Here is a 4905-nt window from a genome sequence, read left to right as displayed (position 1 = left end):
CTATCATCTTCTTGTTTCAAGCTAGATTGGCATTTGAAATACAAGTTAAACTCTTCTTCACTTAGTTTACTGACTTGTCTTTTCATTTGAAAACTTTCCAGTTGCACTACCCACTTTTTCCTCTCTTGCCTCCTCTCCTCAGTCCTCCCATTTTCTTTTCTCTTGAGCCATCAAGATGGTGCTTCCCCCATATCTACTCTTGAACTAACCTCCAAAAAGAAGCATTCTTTTTTTAATCCTTAATACCTTTAATATTCCATGTACAACTAGAGACACCTATTAGCTTATTCATGAAAGAGTAGTTTCCGGTACCATATCTACTTCCTCAACTTCCCTAAGTGTCACATCCTCCTTGTGAATTCCCTTCCTAACCCACTCACTCGCCACCTCACTCGCTCTCTAAGATCTACCCTATGTAGGCAAAATGTTAAAAAAGGGGTCTTTGTGGGTGGTTGAATGGTCCTCCTTTGAATTATATTACTTTATTTGAAGCAGGCATAAAGGGCGGGCGTAAGCAAAGCCACGTCACGCTGAGGTATGGGTGCTGGCGTATGCATAACTATGTCATGCTGAGGCATGAGTACGACCGGTCATGGTGCTGAACACGCGTGACCGCAACCATGAGTTTAATGAGGTGGTGGCAAATTCTAATTAGAAATGGTCGACGGGTCGTCGGGAAAGCTGGATTTATTTATTTAAAATATTAGAAACCGATGTGTTTTTTTTATAAAGAAAAATAGGTCGCACGCACACCTTATAAGAAGCCACTTTGACGAGCCAGCTCCTCCGTGTGTGCTGTCCAGCCCACGACTCAAAACACATATAATCCATCCTCATCATCGGCCTCAACCGCACACTGCTTGATTTGCGTCTGTGTAGAGCTTTGGCCCTGCAGCTCTAGACTTGGCTATGGCTATGGCTATGGCAGCGGCTTTCAGCTCTCATTTCTCCTCTCTCCTCCCCTGTTCTCTTGAATCAATCCTACTTACCCTTTTGGGAATGGTTTTGGTCTCCCTTACCATCTTTCACCTCACCCGCCCGAAACTCAAACTCCCTCCTGGCCCCCTCACAGTTCCCATATTTGGCAATTGGCTTCAAGTAGGGGATGACCTCAATCATAGGAACCTCTCCGACCTCGCAAAGAAATTTGGGGACATCTTTCTTCTGAGAATGGGGCAACGGAACCTTGTGGTGGTGTCCTCCCCGGAGCTTGCCAAGGAGGTTCTCCACACACAGGGTGTGGAGTTTGGCTCCCGCACTCGCAATGTCGTGTTTGATATCTTCACAGGCAAAGGCCAGGACATGGTCTTCACTGTGTATGGCGACCATTGGCGAAAGATGAGAAGGATCATGACTGTCCCCTTCTTCACTAACAAAGTTGTGCACCAATCTAGTGTCTATTGGGAAGAGGAAATCAATCACGCCATCGCCGACCTCAAAGCCCGCCCTCAGGCCTCCACCACTGGCGTTGTCATCAGAAAAAGATTGCAGTTGCTCATGTACAACAACATGTACCCATCATGTTTAACACAAGATTTGAGTCAGAAGATGATCCCATCTTCAACCAGCTCAAGAAGCTCAATGGGGAGAGGAGTAGGCTTGCACAGAGCTTTGAGTACAATTATGGTGATTTCATCCCTATTTTGAGGCCTTTCCTCAAGGGTTATCTTGCATTGTGCAAGAAGGTGAAGGAAGAGCGGCTCCAGCTCTTCAAAAAGTACTTCATAGATGAGCGAAAGTAAGCAGCAGTTCATAAGCCTTCAATTTGTGTTTTGTGTGTGTTTCTCTAATTGTGATTAGAGGCAGTACTTAGCAAATAATTTGGAGTGGCTTTTAATTGTGTGCTGCTAATCTCATCCGGTAGGAAATTGACGAGCTTAAAGCCCTTTTTGAACGCTGAGGAGAAGTGTGCCATCGATCACATTTTGGACGCGCAGAAGAACGGGGAAATCAACGAGGACAATGTGTTGTACATTGTGGAGAATATTAACGTGGCAGGTAAAGTACTTAATCAACAGTAAAACTGTTACTTATATAACGTGAACCTGCACGAATTATTCTGGCGCAGAGGTGAGCATGCTTAATTAAACAGTGTGGGATTTCTTTCTTTCTTGGCTTGGTGTACGTCTGCAGCTATTGAGACGACGCTATGGTCCGTTGAATGGGGGATAGCAGAGCTGGTGAACAACCAAGACATACAGCAGAAGGTGCGGGAGGAGATGGAGAGGGTTCTTGGCAAGGGGGTAGCATTGACAGAGGCAGACACGCCCAAGCTGCCCTACCTACACGCTGTGGTGAAGGAGACGATGAGGCTTCGCATGGCGATCCCACTGCTGGTTCCACACATGAACCTCAACCAGGCCAAGCTGGGCGGCTACGACATACCGGCCGAGAGCAAGATCCTCGTCAACGCATGGTACCTCGCCAACAACCCTGCCTTGTGGGAGGAACCGGAGGTTTTCAACCCAGAGCGGTTTTTGGGCCCTGAGAAGATCGATGCCTCCGGTAATGATTCCCGGTTTCTGCCCTTCGGCGTGGGGCGCCGGAGCTGCCCCGGCATCATCCTTGCCATCCCCATCCTCTCCCTTGTCCTCGGCCGCCTCGTCCAATCCTTCCAGCTCCTCCCCCCTCCTGGCCAATCCAAAGTCGACACTTCGGAGCAGGGCGGCCAGTTCAGCCTCCACATCGCCAACCACTCCGTCGTCGTTTGCAAACCCCTCTAGAGAGTGCCGAATAGCACGCAACTAAAATATTTTGCCTTCAGCTTAAAAATGCGTGGTGGTTGAGATTCCAAGCAGTGTTTTTCTTCACTTGAACGTTTGAACGATGTCAACTTGCTAATCAATTTAAATAAAAGATAAGTCAGGCCTAGAATTTGAAGGGCGCCTTTATTTTTTCTTTTGAAGGGCTTTTCTTTAACTAGCTTTTCTTTATGAAGAGATTGGAAGGGCATATAACTAAATTTCCCAAAAACCCTTCTCTTCTTTTGAAGGGGAATTGTGTTTTCACCATTCTTGTGAAGGTTTCGACTCTCATGGAAGGGTATTGCAACCTTCAAATTCTAGCCTTGAAAAGATTAGGAGTTGGAATTCTTTATAAGGACACACCAACTTCGATGAGAAACTAGAAGCCAAACACAAAACATATACCAACGCTTAGGAGCTTTTACAAACCATAGTGCTAAGCAACTCTACTGTATGAACACTATAGCCTATATGGCATAAAATTTTATGTCTAATTGACTGTTTCAAAGAGTCTGAGTGTAAAGGTCAAACGTGAAGTAGTAAGAAGAAAATTCTAATAAGTGAGGAGGAAAGATTGTGGTTATGTGATACTAACATAACATAGAGCTTAACTTGATTTATGGAGTATTTTTGAGTTTTTTTTTGTATTTTTTTATTTAAGTTTAAATGTCCAAAAAAAAGATTTTAAAAAACACTATTTTATGCTCCTATCATATCTACCACTTACAAGATTAATTTAATGTTGTATGGATCTAGTGACCAAAGCATGGGAAAAGATCAATATAATGTGGATCCAAGGTAAAATTACAAATCTAATGGTTACATTTTTGTAGATCTCATTTGTAAATTTATTATAACTATCATAAGATCTATAATTTATTTTTAATTTAATTATATAAAAATATTAAACATCTATAGATAAAATATATATAGATTGAAGTACTTATTCACATGGATCCATAAAAAATTTTGACTCAATTTGAGTAAGAGAAGCTCCATTTTCAATCATCACAAGTAAAAATCTCAATTTTGTGTCCACTCTCCTCTTTTAAGTTTAAAACCAAGCCTAGTTAGCTTTGGAAATCTAGTGTTGGTTATCCACTAAGCCTAGAGCTGATGCCATGCGTGAGCCTTAAGATGGGTATGCATCTTACATGTACATGACAACTTATCTCCACATTAGCTTAGAGAGGATCCACATAAGCACTAAGTCATCTCACCTTCGCCACCTTTATTATCCACGTCAGCTTGGTCAATCTAGTTGACTTTCCACCTCATCATCAATGCCACATTATATTGTCACCTTTGCATGTCACCTCACATATATTGACATGGCATGCCACATCAACTAAGGCCATGTCATACACATGTCCACATTATCCGTCTACATGTGAACTCATGCATCCCATGTGGAATTGCCATGTTAGCAAAAGGTTCAAAGTAAACCAGTAACTAAACAACTAAGTAAAATTGCATCATCATGAATAACGTCCTCCTCGTTTTATTAGAGGTTTATATACCGTACAAAACATACACATAACTATTGTAGGAAAAGAATGGGTGGTAGTTCTAACTTGAACTCTCAAAGATAGGGACTATATAGATAGCTCCTAAACAATTAAGGTCAATAGAAGATGAACAATAATGGAAGTCCACACATGTAGCTACTCTCTAGTCTCTAGTGATGGAGGTACACTTATCTATATTATATAAAGGAAGAGTTTCACAAAGCTACCGCGTCGCGTGGCAAAAATTTGGAGGTTTGGAAAGGGGAGGATAAGGTTTGAAGAGATTTGCGTAGAATTTGAATTTGGAGAGTTCCATGTGGCGAAAAGGCCTCACGTGATATCCTCTCCCGCCTCCAAGCCTTCCACAAGCCTTTTTTTGAATTTGAATTCTTCTTTATGATTTGATGGCATGGCGATGAAGGCAGAGTGCCACCACCTTCACTTCCAGTTTTTTTTTTACCACACTCACCACCACCTCTACTTCCAGGTTTTTTTAAAACCTTGGTATTGTTTTTTTTTCTTTGTATTGTTGTATTACTTGAAAACCATGCTTTGAGAGCTCAAGACAAGAGCAAGATGAAGGCTATGGTGGATGATATGTGAGAAAAGGCATTGTTTAGTGCATGAGAGAGAAAGGATTCTAGGCATCTTGG

The 4905-nt window shown here is 42.4% G+C and overlaps 1 pseudogene across 1 annotated transcript; it reads left to right on the top strand.

Moving 5' to 3' along the window:
- Nucleotides 1-792: 792 nt before the first annotated feature.
- LOC147613916 (trans-cinnamate 4-monooxygenase-like) lies at nucleotides 793-2871 on the top strand (annotated as a pseudogene). Its single transcript, XR_015263282.1, has 3 exons — nucleotides 793-1738; nucleotides 1865-1998; nucleotides 2134-2871. The product of XR_015263282.1 is annotated as a trans-cinnamate 4-monooxygenase-like (transcript).
- The last annotated feature ends 2034 nt before the right edge of the window (nucleotides 2872-4905 follow it).

The sequence above is a fragment of the Cibotium barometz genome, chromosome 43 (assembly GCF_041138505.1).
Source record: "Cibotium barometz isolate CiBa-2024 chromosome 43, ASM4113850v1, whole genome shotgun sequence".
Taxonomy (NCBI): domain Eukaryota; kingdom Viridiplantae; phylum Streptophyta; class Polypodiopsida; order Cyatheales; family Cibotiaceae; genus Cibotium; species Cibotium barometz.
This window is presented reverse-complemented; position numbering and strand designations above follow the sequence as displayed.